The sequence below is a fragment of the Brienomyrus brachyistius genome, chromosome 24 (genome assembly GCF_023856365.1).
Source record: "Brienomyrus brachyistius isolate T26 chromosome 24, BBRACH_0.4, whole genome shotgun sequence".
NCBI classification, from domain to species: Eukaryota; Metazoa; Chordata; class Actinopteri; order Osteoglossiformes; family Mormyridae; genus Brienomyrus; species Brienomyrus brachyistius.
Genome location: NC_064556.1, coordinates 9410495 through 9434528, shown reverse-complemented (window position 1 = coordinate 9434528; position 24034 = coordinate 9410495). Strand labels below are relative to the sequence as shown.

Sequence of the window (24034 nt, the reverse complement as noted above, 5' to 3'; positions counted from 1 at the left end):
TAAATTAATTGGCTAGATACTTTTTGATTGGCACAGTTTGATATTGAAAATGGCAGTTCGACTCGAAGCTTTATTTTGATTGGTTAGGCGAGGTATTATTTGCAGGTAAGGCAGCGGAATGTCTCGCATGAATAAATCTTACTTTTTTTGTAACTAGCTAACTGTGGTACCCATGTAAAATGACTTAAGATATTTTATTTACCAGACTACGTAAAAAAAAAACTTGGAGCAAATGTATGTATGTACAATACGTAAAATGTATGCGTATTAACTTTCCTGTTGCTACAACCTTCTATCCTGTCGAATCGCTTCAGCTGTTGCATTAAAAAAATAGCCAGATTATATGCAACATCGTGTGTGCGTGTGTATATATAATTTTTTAAACTTATGTAAACACTCGTGTAATTGAATGTTTCCCGAATTTAACGTCACCGAAGTAAAAAAGAATCAAAAGTTTCTGAAACGAAATGAGTTTTCTAACGCGAAATTTCAAAGCGAATATTTTTGCAATTAATTGCGATTAAACAAATTTACGAAATGTCTAAATTTGTTTAATCCTGTCGCATGTGTAGGGTGATATTGTAGTGATAGTTTAATTGTGGGCCTATATATTATTCATTAATTATTATCAGTTTGTCTTGCATTTCGTTTCACGCGGCCATGAGTACATTTGGCAGAGTTCCGAAATCTTGCTTTATTGAAGCCGTGAGGGAGGGGGTTCGTTTGTACCAAAGAGCTATAGGGTGTGGGACTAAGTAAAGAAAGAAAGGAAAGAAAGAAAGATGGCAGTAATTGTTATATCCTCAGATTTGTCTCTCAAAATTCGGGTTGGTGCGGCAGTCTCACAGGGCGACCGCCGACTCGCCGCAGGAAACATTCTCATCAAGTTCATAGTCTCGTTGAATACTACAAGCGAGGCTTTATGACTACAAGCCGTTCTTGATCCTAGGACCGGCTTAATCCAGAAAGACGTCGCAATTCTTTATTTTAATAATGTGGAAAAAAAGAAAAGAATTCGTCCACATCAGCCGTTCATTCTGCAGCAACCTTCCATACACGCAGCATTCATTCCTAGGGCACGCTCGCCGAGAATGTGAATAAATTTTTAAGGTGAGTTTCTTACTAAAATACTCGTATAATGTATAATGTTCCTAATTATTAAACGGTCTACAACAAAATAGCCACGGCTGGAGATAGTGGAAGAATGTTTGTATAAAGTGAGAGACGTGCCAGGAGAAAATTAAACGCTTTGATCACAATTTGGAGGTGGGTTGCTTTATTGCTCCCAAATGCATGCACTGCGGAAGAGGAGGAAATACCGCTCACGTTCAGTTGTTTATATGATTTACTAGACACTTAAGGTTGGATTATAACGAGCATTGTGATGTAAACTCCTGGTTGATTTATCTGTCCTTTCCCGTGTGTTTTCCTTAAAACCATGCAATACTTTTATATGATTTTCTGCATAAGGAAATCAAGAGAAATATCATTGAAGTTTGAGACATAACGCATGTTCAGAAAGTCTTCTATCTCACAGATACGTGTGTATACATGTCTGACAATAAATAATACTGTAAAGGCCAATGCGCGTGCTTTATTGCATCCTGTTCTAACTGCCAGAAATTACAGGCAATTATGTTTTCTTAACTTTTCTTACAGGAATTTTATTGGCTTGTTGAAGTTGCCCAGCACGGTAGGGTTACTATTAATGGCCTGTAGGCCCACACGGGGATGATGTTAAATGCTTGTAGAACAGTCTAAGTGACGGCAAGAAGCATGTGCGCTTTCCCTCGGTGTGGCACGCGGCTGAACACCGCCAGCACACGACACTCTACGCCGAGGCTCCACACAATTAACCATCTACTCTGAAGTTTGTGGTGAATGGCTTTAAAAATAACTTAAAGTAAATGTTATTGGGGACTATCAGTATGTATCACACGATGATGTGAGGCCACAGCTCTCCTATTTTTGAATTCCTTTCGACGAAATGAGAAAGTTAAAATGCTGGCAAGTTAGCAATTTTGTACATTCACCGTGCTTCGTTTCCCGCATGCACTCATGGAGCCTTTTCAAATGGCTTGTTATTTAATGATTCGTTTTAAGTAGTAACATCTTCTCACGTGCAAAAACAAATAGGTTTTGGTTGTAGAAAATATAGTCTGCATTATTGTGGCTGTGTTTTATCTGTCCAATTTCAAAGTTTTAAATATTCACGCTAAAATATTATAAAATACTGTTTTTCCTACACTCTTACCATCCCTTTTACTACTAGCAAAACAACACCTGCTACATATATTATTATTTGTAGTAGTAGTATTAACAATAACAGCAACAACAATAATAATAATAATAATAATAATAATTGTATCTGCATATAAAAAGTTACAGTTTCATATTTCTGCTGATTACTGATAGAGTGAAGGACAATTTTTACTTTACGTTCAAATTTACACTTCAAGGATCCCATGCAGATTTTATGCACTACAGTATTTTAAATAAATTTTATTTAAAAAACCTTTCTCACGTGCATGCGACTGACTGTACTGGAGTACTGCAGCAATCCCCGAAAGCGACCGCCTCTATAGGTCTGCTCTTGATGTTTACTGATGAGAAGGCATTTCTCTTGCAGTTAACCCAATAACGGCCAAACTAAAAAGTACTCAAACATGGCCATTTAACTGTTGAGGATTTTTTTTTCGGATTTTGAAGTCTCAATCTAATTTGTTTTTAAAACTTTCCAAATAGTTTAGTCTAAATAACAATTACGGTATGATCCGGACCAGAATATGCAGCTTCAAGACGGACGTGGATAATAATTATGTATTACGTTCCATTATGTAGGTATCTTGTTTATTAAACTATAACTGACTTCCAATGCTATGTCCATTGCTCCCATATATACACCTTTAAGTGTTAAGTGTGATTCTTATTATAATGTTCGAATGTGGCTGTAGCATATTTGACGGATGTTAAAGTTTAAGCGCCCTACTGTGTCCCCGATTGTTATCTAACAGAAGACTCACTAAAAGTGTTTATAGGTGTATTCGACCTCATAAACTGTTTGTGTGAGCGCAACAATAAACTCAATCAGCAACCTGTGACTTAGCGGTGGTCCAGAAGACTCCCTTTTTTAATCGGGGAATTTAATTTTACTGATGTCGTCTAAAGTTCTTTACTTTGGTAGTTAAAGTACACATACCATATTGAGGGCTAGTGTGGAGGTTCTGCACGTAAGAGTTAATAATACCTTAACACAGATTCAGATATATGTACCAATTCTACCAAGACATTCATGAAGATGCACGTACAGAACAGTAGATTTTTTTTAAAGCGGTCTCATCGCTTCGTAGAGCAGACGTTGAAATGCCCCAAGCCTTTCAAAACGATGGTTTCATATCCAGTAACCACAGCAGTTTTTTATACACACGCACGCACACACACGAAATCACGTATTTCATTTGGACAGTTCAAAAGGAAGTTTTACACACGCCATTCCTCCAAGCATACTACCAAATTATTCTCTCCTAATTATCTCGAATTTATGCCTGACGTTTGCCGTCACTTGCATCATATTTTTCATCATTTAGTAATTCCGGAAATAAAACTGTTTAAACAACCATTTGAATTCAATGTTGTTTAAATAACTAGATCTTTAACACTCTGTCACTTCACGCTGTAATTCAATTCAAAACAGAACCACATATGCGCAGACACACACACACGCGCGCGCGCACACACACACACAGACACATACACACACACAGGCTTAAAAACCTGTGAACTAGGATGAACTAGCTTATACTTACACGTTTTAAAATGTATTGGAAATCTATTTATTCTAATTAACAGCAAAAGATTAATAGAGTTAAATTGTATAGCGTTATAATAAACTTCTAAATGTGTAGACAAGAGTACATTTATATTTTACAACAAATCTATGCCTTGTTTAAAAACATGTCAGGAGGACTTAAAGCACTTTTTAAAATCAATTATTATTGCAGTTAATAAAATAGTGATGTCGCGATATATTTTTGGGTAGTCGGCTCAGATATTAAACTGAATCCGGCCCTTACAGACGAGGACTCCGAGGTTCAGTATTATAAAGTTTAAGCTGTCATTTAAGTATGACGGATTTAATACGTATGCTATTTTAGAAACATCAGACCAGTGCAAAGAGTTTCCTGTTTGTGTGAATGTGTAAATAATAATGACGATCAAATATAAAAACCCGACAAGAGTACGCGTTTAGAAGATGAATGGAAAGTATACAAGAATAATTTCAGACGCTACCGGGAAATGAATCTATTTCTTTTGACTAATATATCCATTAATCGCGAAGTTATTCGTGAAAACGTAAGATAATATATTTCATAGTTAGATATTTGGGAACATTGTCGTATAGTCGTTAGACATATCCAGTCACAAACGTCTGTTTAGATTTCAAGAAATTCTTTAAAATATGACTTTTGGACATAAAAGTGCCCTATTCGTCTAACAGCTGAAGACCTAAGTAATATTCACCATATCATCACTGAATATGGGTGTTGAGAAGGTGCGTTGTTCAGTTTTTGGTGTATTTCATTTACGAAACTAAAAAAAACTTTACATGATAAATCTCTTTCTTTGCGACGCAGCGTAAACGTGTATTATTGTGCCAAGCCGAATTTGGCGGAATATAGGTTGGTACTTAGGTCTGATGCCAAACGAGAGAGATTTCAGACGAGAATCCTGCTGCATGCAACTTTTTGTCACCACTAGTGTTTTATGTTTGGTTCTCCAAAAATGATTTTAAACACATATAAGAAAAATGCAATATGCCTTAATTAATGCCTTGTTACAGAAAACACGTTCTTATTAATTTAAACTCTTATCAAACGCTTTCCTGAATGAAATTATTTTAACTTGAAACTTTAAAATGAAATTATTGTAACTTCTGTGTTTTGTGTTTTACTCATTTATGTCTGCTGCATTAAACCGACTTCGGCTTGATAAAGAATTAAAATACAAATTTACTTCGTACTTGTGTTATTTATGTATTGTCATTGATCCTGGAGAAACAAGAGTGTAAATTGAGTAATATTCTGAAACACGAAAACTTGTGCAATATTCTGAGTTTACGGTGCTGACTTACAACAGATTGTGGGTATATTTCTTTGAATGAGCATTATTACTATTTTTCTCGGAGACCGCAATAGCAATGTGCACTATCTGCGCTTTCGCCACTTTGGGCCAAATCCCTGTTTTCATTGAAAAAATCTTGGATATTTTAAATACCGTGCATATGAGTTACAGAGCGAGCTAAACTGGACAATTCATACGTGATGTGTTTATATGGATTTTCTTTGGAACATTTCTTAGCTTGGACATGTATGTCCTTTTAAAACAGACCCACCTAGCGTCAATCACACTTAATTCCAGCCAATCCCAATGCTTTTAAAAGTAGAGGTGCATACTGTGCTGTTATATTGCACGGCCTGGTTCGAAGCATTTTACTATGGTTATTGCCACATATCAGGAGGGCACAGAGTGACCTGCACGGGACGCACTTTCACCAACTTCCACTAACTTGATCTTATGCGAGACTGCAGCGCGTGGAATTTCGTTTCCATCTAATGTCTAGCACCTTGTTGTTGATATAAAGATTCACTGACAGATCCAAACACCACACTAACTGATTTTAAGAGATAATAGCCAAATGTACAGCTTACATTACAATTTTATCGCGGCTTAGTGTCTACCCTTATTCTTTCGTCTAAGGTAGGGAAAGCAATTCCGAACCCAGCGTGATATTGCCACCTTTGGCAGGGGCGAGCACCAGACACCCCACCGGCGGCGCCTTAAAACTCGGCCCCGCGCACAATTCACCAGACTATCCAGAGATGTGTTTCACTAGTTATGTTGGTGATTCGGTTCTATCATCTTCAGAACCTTGTTACTCGGTTTCAAAACAGTCCCGAGGGCATCAGCTGTGGATCACATACTTCTGAAACAACCATCTATTGCAAACTAATTAACATTAACTTCCGACTAAGGCACTTCTGAATTCCGATTCTTACAGAAGGCAAAAACCGACCGTTTTCTGTCACATATACCGCGAAAGGCCCACTGCTTCTTCGACGCTACCAAGAGCTCAATAAGCAAATGATCTTCGCTCTACCATGATCCCAGAAGCAACCTCTTACGGTGGCGGACTTGACCGGCCAAGGGGCAGCTGGTAACAGTCATTCAGTGTGTGACTCTCCGCAAGCCTTTGAACATTCAGCGGAATCCAGGTGACGTTCCTCAGGTGGTCATGGCATAAACGTGAAGTGCGAGGTGGTCTGCAAATGGAGAGACCGCCATCGGGGTGGGGGGATGCAGAGAAGCGGTGATGTGACTGTGCATGAACTTGTCAGCCATGTAGCGATAGAGCACCTCGGGGGAGCCGACCAAGCTGAGCATACTGGGAACCATAGTGCAGAGAGAAAGAAAGAAACTCTTTTAAACAAATACAAGCTCATTAGAGTCCACACTGGAGAAACACCTTTCTCACGCCTATTCCGTGGTTCTGAGAAAGTTATCGAAAGATCGGGAAATCTAAAGATGCGCAAGAGAACGCACGCAGGTTAGTGACGCTCAAATGCATTTTATATAGGTCTGTATTTTTATATGCGGTCCTCGTCTTTGACGGTTCTGGAAGCATAAAGTTTAAATAAAGATTGCGGATACATTTATGGAAACTTCACCCAAAAGGTGGATATTTACAATTATATGTTTAGAATTATATTCTTATTTCTACGCAAGTGTTTGACAATGTAGTGATTGTTTTTAAATCTGAGCAAAAGAGAACTCCATCAGCTGGGAAACGAAAAATACGGAGAAAATGAATACATACATTTAATTTTATTATAGGCTATTTTTATACGTTTACAGACATCTGCCAAGCGGTCCTGTCGCTTTATACATTTAGGTTTCAAATGTCATAGTTGAAGGACGAACTAAAAAGAATAATCTGTTGGTAACCGGAAATGTGACGTAGATTACATGAACTCCATCCGCAGCTCGGGGAGGGAGGGAGGTGGTGGGGGCTCCTACTCTTTAGGAGATCATGTGGAGGATCCGAAGTTAGAACGGAGCTTCTCATGATTTAACGATTAAATCGCGTCGTCAGTAATTACACAGCAAATACATGCGCTAAATGCGATGTAGCCTAAGTGCATCATGTATAATATGCACTGATGTAGACTGATATTAACGTGAAATGACGTTCAGTGTATTATACAAAGAAATTATTTATATAAACATCGATTATAATTTCTTGATAATCGATGTCCTTAATTTTCCATGATTTATTGCTACCAATGAATAAAAATCATATACATTTTATACAATTTGACTGATATAATGTGTTTGCAGCTGAATATTTAATCATCTATGTGTGTCTTGTCAGTATTTCCAAGCAAATTTATGTGTATATCTTACATCATTAACGCATATGCAGCATAACTGTCGATTATTTTGCAATAAATAAAGTTAAAAATAGAAAACTCAAAGAAAGCCAAACTTAAATAAAATCACACCCCTTCTCTTGGGATATTAATAAGCCATTACGTTTATTGGTACTGCTCCAAAACTTGACGTTAATCTGTGGGATGACTAAGTTTTTACATTTTTTGTTACTTATATAATTAAGTCGTGTTCCTAACCACACCAATCGTGTCACTTATTAGGCAAATGACAAAAGAAATGTATTGATTTCTCGATGGTTTATAAGAATACGGATAGTTTAAGAAATAAAGCCAGGTAATCAGAATAGGCCTAATTTATGAATTGTAATTTATTTGAATTCGATTTTTTGGTACCTTTACACGTCTTGATATATTGATAAAAATGTAAGGAATATATGATCATTTAAATTCCAGGCGTTCTGAGTGTTCGGAGTATTAGTGACGTGTCACCGAAATCAGAACCGAACATTTTGCGGGTTAAAAATAATTGTAAAAAATATATTAAGAAGAGTCGATATCTTGATTCATGTATTGAGAACTGAGATAGAACACATTGATTCATCTGTATATTTAGGTGAAAAGCCATTTCAGTGTGATTTTAAGGACTTCAATTAACTATTTAACAACGGTAGTGAGCGTAAGAGGCATTCCCACGCGCAATACTACGCAAGGGCGACAGTTTTGAGTTTCGCCAGTATATCTGTAGGTATGTCGCTACCAATATTGTGGGCGTCCCGTTTGTGTTTAAGGGGGCGGGGGGTTCGGGATGGTTTGGTCCCTGCCAATTTTGAAACTAAAGCTACGCCTTTGATCCTATGATATCCTTTACGCATGTAAGGTCAGCGGCTTTCAGGAATGCTGCTCAATCTCTCTTTCTAAGCAAGTGAATATAGATTTGAAGGATTATGTGGCCAAAGCCAGCAAGGAGAGCAAAATACAGGCAGCAGTAACCAAAGGCCAGTGCGGCTATAGTAACTGCAGTGATGTACCTAAAAATTCTGGGCTTCTTGAAGAAAAATGTTAGTACACCCCCGCCATGCAATTTTATGTACGGTTTTACATCTTCATGGGCCTATGTCAAGCGCTGGGCCCCCTGAATCTGCCATGGTATCCATGCCCCTCCCACACTGACTAAATGAATTCACCTTAAAACATCAAGAGCTTAATCTTACTCACCTTCTCACGAGACCCCATGTCACCCATGATGTCACCCTAAAAGCACATCTTCATTACACAAGTGACAGCCCTATGGACTGCTCTCCCTGGTCACAAGCCACCAATCAGCTGAGCCAAAGTTTTGCCCTGAGTCACTGGTGCTTTCAGTTCTGTGTTGGCTCACCTTTCCGGAAGGGCCTCGTTAACAGATAATGCACCAGTCATGGTGTATCCGAAACCTTTTCACCAGAATAGTGTCATCACATGCCTTCTAAGGGATGGGATACTGGATATTTTTCTTAAACTAAATTAATTTTGGGTGGTCCTGACACATCCTAAAACTAATAGTTATGAAATGCTACAAGCAATAGACTTTCCATTGTGCCAAGTTCAGTGTTCTGGGCTAAATTGATTGACAAGTTATATCTATAGATACATAAGAGTGTGTGTGTGTGTGTGTGTGTGTGTGTGTGTGAGCGCGCGGTTCATGTATACATCACGATACTTCTTTCCCCACAATATGATAAAAAAACAGTTATTTTGATGTTGACCACTTTTTTGGTCCCCACAAGGGGAAACTCAATTTTATAAAAATCTGTGACTACAATCAAAAAAGTGAAAGTGCCAAAAGTCTTGTATTTTGGTTGGTTACTTATGGTTAAGGTGAAGGCTGGGTGGGGGTTAGGGGTGTCATTGTTAGGATTAGAGTTTTGCCCATAATAATGAATGAATGGTCCCCACAAAGATATGAGTACGTCTCTCTCTCTCTCTCTCTCTCTCTCTCTCTCTCTCTCTCTCTCTCTCTCTCTCTCTCTGTTTGTTTTCAATACTTTTCTTACTCGGTGACAACTAATCTACGAGAATAGAACAATACATCAACACTACAATTAAATATTATTTTGAGGGTTGATTCTCCCAAGCGCTCTAGGCACATATGGATTTCTTTTTAAACACAATGGATCATTTTCACGAACTCATTACCGTAACACATCACTTTTCTATCCTTTTTAAAATTAGTTTGACGACAGTCTTACTTTATATTATTGTATAAAATATAGATTTTCCCTCTGTGGTAGTTAATCCGTTGCGGAGTAAAACTATTGACAATACAAATCAATTTAACATACATGTTAATGGCTTATATACTAATTGATCGTCTATTGTGGGTTATTTGCAGTGAAGTTTTATCTATTTTTTTATCTAGTTTTGTGGTATTTGATGTTAAACGTGCAACGCTAGTACCTATTTGTGGAAAATGGTCGTGAAACCAAAGTTAATACATGACAGCATGTTATTACACCTAATAAGATAAAATAAATGCATAAAACACTGAAACATTTCGGTTTTGTGTTCCTGAGAATGACCAAATATTGGCTTAAGCGTAGTAGGTTACCGCCATATAAAGGTTTCTGTGGATTTCAATTATGTCCACAAAGTAAAATAATTAGTCCATTATTCACGTTTTGCTTGTTGCTAAAATCATTGAGGGCATAACCCCCCTTTCTTGTTTGATTAATTAATTATACTTACTGCACGGCCGCGCCTTCTTTTCCGTGAGCGGGGCGGAGAATACGCGTAACTCAAAGCGCGTAACTTTTTAAGGGCTTTGTAGACTTAAGTGACTGATTGATCCTACAGTTGTTTTAGTAATAGCAATTTATGCTCAGAGTTGTGTATTGGAAAATACGTGAGGTCCAATAAATGCAACGCAACGTTTCGAAAATCTCTCTCTACTTTTTTTTACTAATAAAACCGCACAGGAACGGAGTAGTGGAATGAATACAGACATGATATGAGTTAATTGATGAATGCATACTGAATTTTAGTCTGTGGATCAAATAACGTCATTCTTGAATTCAGAGGAAATCCGAAAACAACAGTCAGTAGTGTTTCGGGTGGGGGGAGGGGGGTGTAGATGCTCGTGGGCTTTGCTGCCTATTTACAATATTTTAGATTTAAAATGTCTATGTGTAACAGGGACATCAGTTTTGAAGGATTTCGTAAACGCAGGTAAAAACAAGATACAACACCGATTACAGACTAATTCTGGGGCGACTTCATTTAAATGACTGCTGTGTCTGCGCTATGTTAATATTACGTTTTTCATTAAGGTATACCCATTCTCTTTGACCGGAAATGGTGTGATCAAAACTAAAGGAAACTAAAAGAATATTATGTCGTTGCATGGAAAAGACTGGCTGAAAGAGTGAGTTAGCCAGGCCTAATTCAAAATCTCAAAATTTTAGATAGTACTATACTATAAATAATTAGATTAGCAAATTACAAGTGAAGCAAAAAGCACATCAGTAGCATAAATGAATGCAGCTAGGCTGAGCTTCCTGTTGAAGTGCCAGTTAGTAATATAATCGGTGTTACATCATCCTCCATCCGTATAATCCGTCTCGGGGCTGTAAGCTTTAAGGCTGCACTCTTAATATGCATGTGTGTGTCAGTGCGTGCGCTTCTCTTTGTGTTTTGTAATTGTTACATTGTGGGGACCAGATTTCCCTACAATGTGATAAAAACCTGTATCTTTTAATCTTGTCTGGATACTTGTAACTTTTAACAAATATATTCTGGTCCCCTGAAGGACAACCTCAGTTTTTTTAAAATTCTGTAAATCAAAAAAACAAAAATGTCATGTATTTTTTGGTTACTTGTGGTTAAGGTTATCAGAGCTGGGATTAGGGTTTTTCCCATAGAACTGAACAGAGAGTCCCCACAAAGATATGAATACAGCTGTGTGTGTGTGTGTGTGTGTGTGTGTGTGTGTGTGTGCATGTGAATGTATGTGTGTGTAATAATTACACACTGTAGAAAGAGTCAGTGAATTAAATAATCTGCATGGTTGTCCACACTATGAAAGGGTACTTTTAAACTGAAGAGATCATTTATGCAAGAAATTATCTAAATGTAACTAATTGTATGAACAATATCATAAAATATAGTCACCTGAGTGAGATATATTCATATAAATTTTGATGAAATCCTGTGAATATTGTATAACAGGACTCAATGAGAAGATGACTTAGTCATATCTGCACAACCATATATGATTTTCATAATTCTGTATATCATCTCTCCTTTCTCTGCCGGACATCCTCCTCGGCCGCACCCCTCAAACAGGTGTTGCTTAATGAGTCTGGTGAGGAGAGAAGACATTAATGCACATCTCCGATTTCTACCTTTAATCAAAGGTGGGAGAGCTTTTGTCCCTCCACCCAAAACCGACCACTTCCGGGTACAGCTACATTTTACAGCTGTACGCCCATTATGTCTAATTATATATTTAATGTTCGACGGGGCCTGGAAAAATATCGAGGCACGATGCTGTACACTAGTAAACGTACGAAAAGTTATGCACTGATCTAACTTTAATGTGGTCAAGTAATATTTCTGTCTTATTTGTCTGTGACCTTTCTGTATTTATTGAGTTCAGGTATATCAGTTTACATATTACTGCATTCCTTATTAAAACCTACATTGTATTATAACTGAAAAGTTACACAGAACAGTTTCTCAATGTGCATGGAAGGAGCAGCTTCCTCTTGCATTGCTGATGGACTCATTCATCTCCTACTTTGCAGGTGAGGTATATTTGAGATATATTTATTTATATTATACCCACGCAACTAGCACTTTCAAGAACTTACCTGTAGGTGAGATTACAGTTTTCTTAAAAGGGGAAAACTGCTGAAAATGTTGGAAAATACATAAAGCCTATGTTTCTGTGTGCATTGTGCTCTGTGGAACTGGGATCCATGACAGCAACTAATAACAACTATATACTACACATACTAAACAGTAAAATACTGATGCTATTGACTAATAATAACAGCTATATACTACACACATTACACACTAAAATACTGATGCTAGTGACTAATAACAACAGCTACATACTACACACACTACACAATAAAATACTGATGCCGATGACTAATAATAACAGCTATATACTACACACTAAAATACTGATGCTAATGAATAATAATAACAGCTATATACTACACATACTACACACTAAAATACTGATGCTAATGACTAATAATAACAGCTATAACCTACACATACTACACATAAAAATACTGATGCTAATGAATAATAATAACAGCTATATACTACACACAATACACACTAAAACATTGATGCTAATGACTAATAATAACAGCTATATACTACACATACTACACACTAAAATACTGATGCTAATGACTAATAATAACAGCTATATACTACACATACTACACACTAAAATACTGTTGCTATTCACTAATAATAACAGCTATATACTACACATACTACACACTAAAATACAGATGCTAATGACTAAAAATAACAGCTATATACTACACATAATACACACTAAAATACTGATGCTAATAACTAATAACAACTATATACTACACACACTACACACTAAAATACTGATGCTAATGACTAATAATAACATCTATATACTACACACACTACACACTAAAATACTGATGCTATTGACTAATAATAACAGCTATATAGTATACACACTACACAGTAAAATACTGATGCTAATGAATAATAACAGCTTTATGCTACACATACTACACACTAAAATACTGATGCTAATGACTAATAACAACTATATACTACACACACTACACACTAAAGCACTGATGCTAATGACTAACAATAACAGCTATATACTACACATACTACACACTAAAATACTGATGCTAATGACTAATAATAACAGCTATATACTACACATACTACACACTAAAATACTGATGCTAATGACTAAACATAACAGCTTTATGCTACACATACTACACAGTAAAATACTGATGCTAATGAATAATAATAACAGCTTTATGCTACACATACTACACACTAAAATACTGATGCTAATGACTAATAACTATATACTACACACACTACACGCTAAAGCACTGATGCTAATGACTAATAATAACAGCTATATACTACACATACTACACACTAAAATACTGTTGCTATTGACTAATAATAACAGCTATAACCTACACATACTACACACTAAAATACTGATGCTAATGACTAATAATAACAGCTATAACCTACACATACTACACACTAAAATACTGATAGTCATGATTGATTATTTTTATGTACAGAGAAACACTTTCGCTGACAGGTTTATTTTAATCCTGGGTGGTGTAACAATGAGGAAATGTATTTTAAAAAACTGTTATAATACATATACAAAATTGACTCATTAAACATATATGAAAAACACTTTTTTGAAGGGTATGTTTACGTCACATTATGTTTGCCTGTTCAGCATCAATGGATTTTTATGAGTCACTCCCTGCATAGGACAAGCAGATTTAGGAAATGGATGGATAGATGGATGGTGGGAGGGAGGGAAGGTAGATGCATTCTGTTTGTGCCGCTGTCGCTAGTTCATCAATCAATTAGTCAATCAATCAATCAGTCAAACCTCTACTACAGACCCGGGTCCAGATTAAGCAATAAGAAAGAGATACATTTCTTCATTAGAAAAATAAAACTGGAAAGAAAACATTTCTAAATATAAATATAAGAAATAAAACTAAGAGACTAAAGCATTTCAGAGTGTTTACAGTGTATTTGTTAAAAGGGCAAATAGCAGTTTCAAATATCAAAGTGTTTCTGTAAAAGCTTATAAAATTTCTTTGTACAGGGTTGTTTTACTATACAAGGTTATTCTAATGTTCGTTAGTCCAATGTTCTGCTACACATGTCTTAATCCTCTGTGAGGAGGTCAGTCTTACAACGTACAGACATTTGCCTGTTTGTCGCTAAAGCATTTTGACTTGTATGACATCCCTGACGGTTTGGACTGTTTGACACAGGTGTGATGGAAATGAATGATAAAAGCACTCCACTGCGTAGTCAGTTCTTTATATTTTTGTGGTCATCTCCGGGAGGTGCAGAGCTATTGTCCAACAGAAAAATGCAGAGGACAGGAAGCTATTTTGCTTTTCCCCATCAGAGAAAAGTGTCTGAGAGAAGAGGAAGAGGCATATGGTGCCGTTGGTGATGGGGGTAGAGATGGGGGGGGGGGGGGGGGGTGACATAAGGAAAGGGGGTGTTGTAAGAGACGGCATGTTGTCTGTGCTGGACTGGGAAAGCTAACAGAGATGATGTCTCACTCTGTCTGTAAGCGTTTGGAAGTCTGTTTTCAAAATGGATGGATGCTTCCCCTATTGGATAGGCCATAACAAGACCATGCAGCTGGAACATCAACGTGGCAGCTTGTAATTCCTTTGGAATAATTGTTGACAGTTATGTTAGTCGCATTAGTTTATATAAGCTCTCTGTTTTTTTGCATGTTTTTTTTTTGAAAACACAAAAAGAAATCTGTTATAAATCGCGTAATTAAATGAAAGAAGCATAGATTCTATGCAGAGCACAATGTTGCATTTCCATGGAAACATTATATTCAGCAAGCCAGGGGGTTTCTCTTCAGTGGTATGTGATGTCATTTTAAAATGATTAAGGTACGATGCCCTCTTTTTACAATATATTTGCTCAAACTATCCCGTCAGTATTAGTCTATGAGAAACTGCTCTTATTTTTGTTTTTATAGCACAAGGACGGCTGTTTTTCATTTCTCAGCAAGCACAGACAGCCTGCAATGGAGTTTCCTACAATTCCCAGTGATCTGTTTGTCAGAAACTGCATTTTTCTTTACTGTTTTTTGGTGTATAGGAATCATGGGAAACTGAGGACAACAAACGAAAAAAACAGTGGCTTTAAAATGTTACAGTTTAAGTATGTTGTTTTAAATAGATATGAAACCCAATCGGGAGATAATAATTAGGACTTGGGCGTGGCACAGATTTCAGGCATTTCTTTGGTCTTGGCGAATGTGACAGTACTTATTCACTCTCGCAATCTATGCTTAGTACATATATGTTATGTATAATATCGAAATACTACATGTTAGTATGATAGCATCATCCACTATAATTGTCTTATATATATTTTATTTATCAAGTAGACAGTTTTGTCCAAAGCAGTGATCAGAGCAGGGTCTAGCAGTGTCCCTGGAGCTGTTGGCATCAAGGGCCCAAGGTAATGTCACTCGACCAGTCACGGGCTTTGAACCAACAACCTTCCGACCACAGCAACAGAGCCACACACCACATCCCTAGAGCTTGTTCCTGTATTAAGGGATGTAATACAGGCAATCCCCGTGTTAACTATGTCCGACTTACGGACGACTCGTACTCACAAACAGACTACCATAAAGCCCATTATATTAAAAGTTTGGGTTAAATACAACAGCTTGCAATAACAAATGCATACACTCTTGTGACACTCTTGAAATCATTGCGCGGCTTCAGCAGTTTATCCACTTGAGGTACAGTACAGTAGCGAATTTTGTTATTTTCATTATTACTGTGTAATAATAATCATTATGTATTGTGTTGTTATTTTCGCAGAGATGCTTGAAGCCTACAAAAAGCAGCAGGACCCTTCGAGCCTCCGGGGCTGGTACTCTGGCAGTTCCTAAAGCTTGAGCTAAGCGGGATGAAATGGCTTTCAGCTATTATGCAGCCAAAAACTAGAATAGGCCAGAGGCTCTTAGACATGCTGCAGCTATAGCAGCTTTTAAATATCGGCTTTAGAGCCTTTTATTTCACCGTCTTTTTGGCTGAATGTGCTGGAATCGTAGCTTTTTTTTTAACAATTTAAAAACATTTTTAATGCATGCAACTTTATTGTATTTAATAGCATTTTAACTTACTGAGATTTCATTTTATGGCAGTTTTAATCTTCTGTAAAGCAGTCTGCATGTATGAATGATGCTGTGTAAATAAATGCGCTTTTCGCTTTGCTACAGCTCGTCTCTAAACCTTAACCCAGTTAGTGTGTGTGTTACGTGACGTTTTTCCACTGGCATACAGGAATCGACTCGTACTCGAACTGTACCGCAAAGAGAGACTAGTTCCAGCTTCGGGTTTCCACTGCAGGAAGGTAAAGGTGTCGTCGGGTTTGGAGAGAGACAGTGACGTAAAAACAAAGAGACGCTTATTTACTGTTCACACGGTGTACATCATGATTGACTATGTGTTAGGTGTTTTCTTTTGTTTGTTTGTTTGTTTGTGTGCTAATTTCCGCCAGCATGTCTGTGAGGACCGCTGTGTTCTGCAAGCTTTAAATACTAGGCGAATTAGCATTTGCTCGCGTAAATTTGCATTACCAATCCATTCCGTTCAGCTCTTCTATGGTACTGTTTTAAGCAGGAGGTTGGAAATCTGCAAGTTTCGAGTTATCATGAATTACTATATATTAATATAACGTGCGATACCACTAATGATGAATAATACATAGAATATGTTCTTTTTCCGTCAGGTAATACATGCGCAGAACACCGGTATCTCCGTGCATTTCGACCAATCAGATGGTGGTGACGCAACCAGCTCGGTTTGGTAACGCTTTCGGCAGGGCCATGCCTGTGTGGGTACGGCTGGGGTACGGCTCTCGTTCTTTACAATGGAAATCCGCCAGTTCTTGGTGGCAGTGGAAAAAGAGCCAATTGTCACTGGTTAGAGGAACAAACAAAACGACTAAATTTTGGGAACGTTAAGGGGTGCATTTTATCGCTGAACCAATATCTGGCCACAAGAAGCTGTGACACGGACCCCAGGCAGCATTCTCCCCCCATTATAGCCATATAACTCACATGTTCCAGAGAGATGGGAGCATCCATTGTTTCCTGCCTGAAAAACAAGCCTCTGATCTTATTGCTGTTTGAAGCTAAGCGGCTTCGTCTGTATTAGAAGACCGGGAGTCCGTTTTGGGACGCTGACCATTATTACGTTCCCCAGAGCCTGATCTCCCTCCGAGATGCTGAGTTTATGGCTAATTTCCTCCATGTCCTGGCAAGAGCGACCGGCAAACCTAGTGTGCAGAAAAGCTGGATGTACGTTCTGTTCATGCTCTGCACTTCATTATATTCAGCACATCACTGTTTTATATTATCGTTCACTGGTTTCCATATCATTTCTCAGAGCACATATTCAGGAGAGTCAGTGGTACTGAATTTTACTGACTTCAGTTTTTGTGGTTCTCTGCTATTAAACAAAGCTGTAAAACTTACGGAATCTCTAAATCTGGGTGGAGGGCACAGTAATCAGTGTCATTTATCACAGTGAATAGGGTACGTTTAAACTGCAGAGTGGTGAATGTTTGCTTTCATTTCTAAGAGGCACACCAGGGTTTGTCTCCTTCCCTTAACGCGGCCGTCTGAGGGACGTAAGTCCTTAGCACATTCTACCCAGGCTCCATTCATTTAAAACAGAAAAGCATCTGCCGATGTTATGAAGACTGCGTGTCATGTGTTTACAGTTTGCATTATTTTGTTAGTTTTCAGCCTATGGTTGTTTCCTGCTCCCCAGGCTCTGGATCTGTGAAGCACCGAAGCATGTACTGCTTTTCTTTACAATAGTCAGTGATCTATCCCTTCATTCGAGTATGTTAATGTGTTCCGCTAAAGAGAAATGATCAGTGCAATCTATCCATCTATCTATCCAAGTGCTTCCCATGGTCAGAAGGCGCTCAGATGGCGCCAGTGCATATGATGGGATGCGCAGCAGAGGATGCCAGTTTATGGCAGTGAACATACATGCATACACACTCATAGCCGTATGCTACGGCCAGTTCACCTCCCTGCATGTCTGTGCACTGCGAGGGGACTCCCATAGGATGCAGTGAGGACATGCAAACAGCAATGGGGGGGGGGGGGGGTCACCTTGAAGGCCCAGTCTTAGAGGTGCGAAGCAACAATGCTACCCACTGAGCAACTGCGTCACCTAAAATTGATGTCATTTCCTGTGCTATTAATTCTTACATCTAATTTGCTTTCTTGAGGACTGCGGTCAGTCAGTCGGCAATTTCTAACGAATCCCAAGAAGTGTTTCACCTTTTTTACTCTCCTGTTGCTCTGTACCCTTTCACAACCCCAGCGATTAGTCAGAATCTGACTGCCAGAGGAGAAACATGGGCGTTTAATGCAAAGGAAATGAAATTGTACAAATGTACATGAACTTGAAGACAGTTCACATCAGTGGGCTGAACATAAGACTGCAGACTGCATACAGTGTACAGTACAGGCAGGACCAAGTGCAATAAAATTTTGCGTAAAGGTACACAAAAATGCTGCTTCAGTATGTACCTCGGTTTTGAAGTCATGGTTTGGTATGTTTACCGTACAGCGGGTTAAAAGAAACAAAACATTAATTGCTGCTTTCTTTCTTTATAAAACGGCGGTTTACTGAACAAAGCATGACTGTCTCTCTTAAAAAATCTATCAATACTGCTTCAACCTGCTAATAAAACAAACTAAACTAACAAGCAAATCAAAATAAAAGTAAATGAAACTGAAATAAATATCCATCAAGGTGTATATTTAGAAAATTAACTGGACCTGATCGGTACTGTATTCACATCAGCAGCTTTCAGCTTTATATTTGAACTGTGCAACGCAAATATTGTCTGAAAAATGCAAAGTAAAACAAAATAAATATCCATTATGGTGCAGCACTTGAAAAGAATACCTGTTCTGTACGTGTGCTTACATTAACAGCTTCCAGCTCGTTAGATGTGTGTGTGTGTGTGTGTGTGTGTGTGTGTATGTGTGTGTGTGTATATATATATATATATATATATATATATATATATATATATATATATATATATGGTATATATATGGGTGTGTGTGTGGATTAGGTTTCTGTTACATTGTGGGGACCTCATGCTGCCCACAATGTGATAAAAACCTGCTATTTTGATGTGATGGGGACCATTTTTCATGTCCCCACAAAGTTCTGTGAATGCAATCAAATACCTAAAAATGCAATATTTCTTGTATTTTGTTTGTTTATTTGTGGTTAAGGTCAGGGTTGGGTAGGGGTTAAGGTCGTCATGTTGGGATTAGAGTTTTCCCTATAGAAATGAATGGAGAGTCCCCACAAAGATAATTACAAACCTGTGTGTGTGTTTCTCGCCTTGTGCCCATATCCTCCACAATACTCTCTGGATGCCCTGCCATTCTGAATAGGACAAGCGGTAACAGAAAATGGATGGATGGATATATATATATATATATATATATATAGTTCCATGCAGAACTCTTAGGCAGGTACGATAATAAGGTTTTAATCGTCGTCATGATGGTGTAAAACCATGATATTATACCTATCAAGGTTTTGTCTGCTTAAGCATTTCGAAAGCTCTCCAATTTGCAGCAACCCGCATATTGTTTGACCCATCCAATGGCTAATCAATACCCCATTGACTTTTTAAATTAGTCAAGATAATTAATTAAGTGAGCTGGTGGTCTGATTTAACAGATGCATGGAACGGCTGAGGTGCCCCTGAGGAGAGGTTTGGGAACCGAAGCTGTGTTCATCTAGCCATCCAATTAGATATCAGTCACTTTTTGGAGAACAGAAATTCTTGTTGCTTTTTTTGTGTTACTTTTAATTTGCATTTAATCTAATTGTTAAATTGTGTTTTTTTTCCCTGAAAAAATAGTTTAAAACATATTTTGTTGTTTGCCTCAGTGTGTGTGTATAAAGCCATGCAATCAGTTGTTCTAAAACATAACCATTTTTAATCTGAATTACTGATGTTATTTATAGCATAAACTAATCATTCATATAAGATATTATTTTATTGTAGCTCATCTGTATATTCTCTCTGCACCCAGAATGCATCTGATCATGTAAAAGTCTGTGCTGTTTTATTTTTTTCAATTCATTCATTTTAATTCATAGTTATTTCCTTAATTTCACAATATTCTATTTGTTTACTGTATGCTATCTACATTGGTTTGCACTGTGTTTACTAGTCTGCAGTGTATATATTGTCACTGCACTTGGTCTTGTTTTGCACTGTATGCTAAGTTGTCCATACTTTTCATATCTTGTTGCTGCATGTGATCTTAGCTTAGCAAATCCATTATCATAAAAATCCGTGTGCTCCATCCATATACAGCGGCATATACAGTAACGCAATTTTCCTATATGATCTTACAGTGCGGGGCGGCATGGTGGTGCAGTGGTTAGCACTGTTGCCTCACACCTCTGGGACCCGGGTTCGAGTCTCCGCCTGGGTCACATGTGTGTGGAGTTTGCATGTTCTCCCCATGTTGTCGTGGGGTTTCCTCCGGGTACTCCGGGATCCCCCCACAGTCCAAAAACATGCTGAGGCTAATTGGACTTGCTAAATTGCCCGTAGGTGTGCATGTGAGAGTGAATGGTGTGTGAGTGTGCCCTGCGATGGGCTGGCCCCCCATCCTGGGTTGTTCCCTGCCTCGTGCCCATTGCTTCCAGGATAGGCTCCGGACCCCCTGCGACCCAGTAGGATAAGTGGTTTGGAAAATGGATGGATGGATGGATCTTACAGTGCCTAATCCGCAGTGGGGTGTCATGGTGGTGCAGTGTGTAGCACTACTGCCTCGCACCTGGTTCCATGTGTGTGGAGTTTGCATGTTCTCCCCATGTCATTGTGGGGTTTCCTCTGGGTGCTCCAGTTTCCCCCCACAGTCCAACCAACATGCTGAGGTTAATCGGAGTTACCCTCCTTGAACCTATGGTCTCCAGGATAGGCGTTGGACCCCCCCCCCCACCGTGACCTGAATAGGACAAGCAGTTACAGAAAATGGGTGGATGGATAACCAAAAACAGGCACATTCTCTGTTCAGAAATATGTACAGACGCTCCTCTACTTACGAACATTCAATTTACGAACTTTCAGACATACAAACGAAGAGGTTGTTTGTTCATTGGGCTCCTGCTTCCTGTCTGCAACATCAATTTTCTTTTTCCACACGTGGAAAAAGGTTTCAACAGTACGATATTTTCCACTGGAAAGTACGTACTGTCCAGAACAGCAGCAAGACAATCCCAGTCTCTGTTTCATGCCTAAAAATCAGCGTGATTATCCTGTTCCGGCATCTGTCCGTTTCGACGTACGATCCGTCTGAAGGAACAGAGCCTACTGGTGAGCCGGGGAATTCCGTACAGTTTTATTAGGTGCTGTCATGTCTTCAGAGCAGTGATGGGATGTTCTTGCAAGGCCTCTGCTAATCTCTAACAGAAATGAAGTGAAATACGACTGAAAGAGAATGAAAAAGACTGGGGGTAGTGTTGCATGGGGGAGAAACATGTGCTGCTTCTAAATCTTCGTATCGATTCTTCCGATCAGTTCCCCTTTTTCGATGCCCATGGATCTTAATATCTTCTGCTTTTGTTTTGACAGTATCCTCAGAGAAGAGTTCTCTTGTGTCGAACTCAACAGTGCTTGTGGTGAATTGTTTATGTGTGCAGCATTAGAATCTATATTCCCAGACATCCAAAGCTAAAACACTGCATTTTATCCAGCAGTTTTATGCTGTCTTGTATCCTGTCTTGAATCCCCAAATAAATACTTTCCATGCCGCATTTTTTTTCTTTTGAGACGCCTTTTACCAGACTGAATAATTTTAGCATCACACCTGTATTGCTCAGTAGATTGTAAATATCACCATTTGTACAGAAAAACATACAGTACACAGTTCTGGAGCCCCTGGCATACACTGTGCCCTGCAAGTCCATAACCGAGAAATTTCTGGCTAGTAATTCCGAGCCACATAGGGGTTCATAAGGTTTGTCAACTCTCCAGTGCAGGGGTAGGCAACCCTGATCCTGGAGTGCCGATATCCAGCAGGTTCTCCATCCTTCCTGGTGTCTGATGAACCATGCCTGACCTCAGGCAGATAGTAACTCATCAGGCAGGGTAGAAAAATTGGCAGTTTGTCCAGGTTTAGCGCTACAATGTATGTCCCAGTGTTGCAAGTTACAGTGGAGTACCGAGTGAAAGAAAAGGCACCGATTTTCAGTATGAGGCAGCCGCTCAATGTCATCGTACAGCGTTTGCAAGGCTCATGCTCACGTCTACTTTAAAAATGAAATGTCACGCACATCCCTGCGTGTCGTGCATCTCACACGTAACGTCAGCTCCTAGAAGCTTTTGGAATTTCGACACTTTATTTTTGATTTTCTGTGAGCCGAGTCGTGTTCTTTGCTTGAAGGTGAACAGACTTTAGCTGAGTGTTTTGTAATGTTTGTGGAATGCACGTGCAGTATGCACGCGCGGGATTGTGCAAAAGCCTTAGGCAGTGAAAGGAAATGTTTAAGGCTGTTTATCTGGGCAGTAAGTGTGTATTTACTCAGAACAAAAACACAATTTAATATTAGAACACATGCAAATTAAGAATAACACAATAAAACTAACAGGAATTTCTTCCATTCACCAACAAGTGACTGATATCTCGCTGGACGGCTAGATGAACACAGCTTCGGTTCCCAGACCTCTCCTCTGGGGCACCTCAGCCGTTCCATGTATTTGTTACATTTGACCAACAGCTTGCTTATTTAATCGATATTTTTTTAAAGTAGTAAAAATGTATTGATTAGGCATACAACCTAGTGCTAGTGGTCAGGTCAAGAAAAATACATGGGTGTGTTGGACAACTGCTGTAAACCGGGGGGTGGCTTTAGCAGAGGTTCTGAAATGGCTAAGCTGACACACTTTGACAGACAAAATACCAGAGTTTTACACCAGCATGAAGATCATTTAAGCATCATTTCCTTTGACTGCCTTAGACTCCTGCCCAGTACTGTATCTTGTCAATTGTGTGTAAACAAGAGTTAATTGTAAGGTTTACGCAGACGCAAACTTTTGTTTTCCAGGCTGGTTAGAGAAGACTCATTATTATTCATAAGAGAAGCACTACCTGCTTGGCCAGTGAATGTGAAAACTCATTAATATTCCTGAGAGAAGCGATACGTGATTGGCCAGTGCACGTGAAAACTCATTAATATTCCTGAGAGAAGCGATACATGATTGGCCGGTGCACGTGAAAACTCATTAATATTCCTGAGAGAAGCGATACGTGATTGGCCGGTGCACGTGAAAACTCATTAATATTCCTGAGAGAAGCGATACGTGATTGGCCAGTGCACGTGAAAACTCATTAATATTCAGATCCCCAGATATGTCCTATTTTTCCTCTCACCAAATATGGTAACCCTACTCCTAAACCCTGAACTCCCATAGGTGTAATTGATGTCATCTATTATGTGATTGAGTGTGAGAAGCTGCAAGGGCTCCAAATGGTATAAATAGGAATGGGGCAGCACTTTGCGATATATCACATTACCGTGACAATTTCAAAACATGTTCCTTACATGGGTTTGGGACTTAGTATTTTAAGATTTGCACTTTCCTCACAGCCTAGGCACTTAAGGGACCGATTCCCTAATTTGAACATGTTCCAGGCTCTTGCCTTACATCAGAAGTAATTGTCAAATAATCAATTCATTCTTTTTTGTCAAAAC

At 38.6% G+C, this 24034-nt stretch overlaps 1 long non-coding RNA gene across 1 annotated transcript in view; it reads left to right on the top strand.

Annotated features, from left to right (window-relative positions):
- Positions 1 to 24034, top strand: part of LOC125719855 (uncharacterized) — a 351742-nt gene that overhangs the window by 49687 nt on the left and 278021 nt on the right. The window lies entirely within an intron of this gene.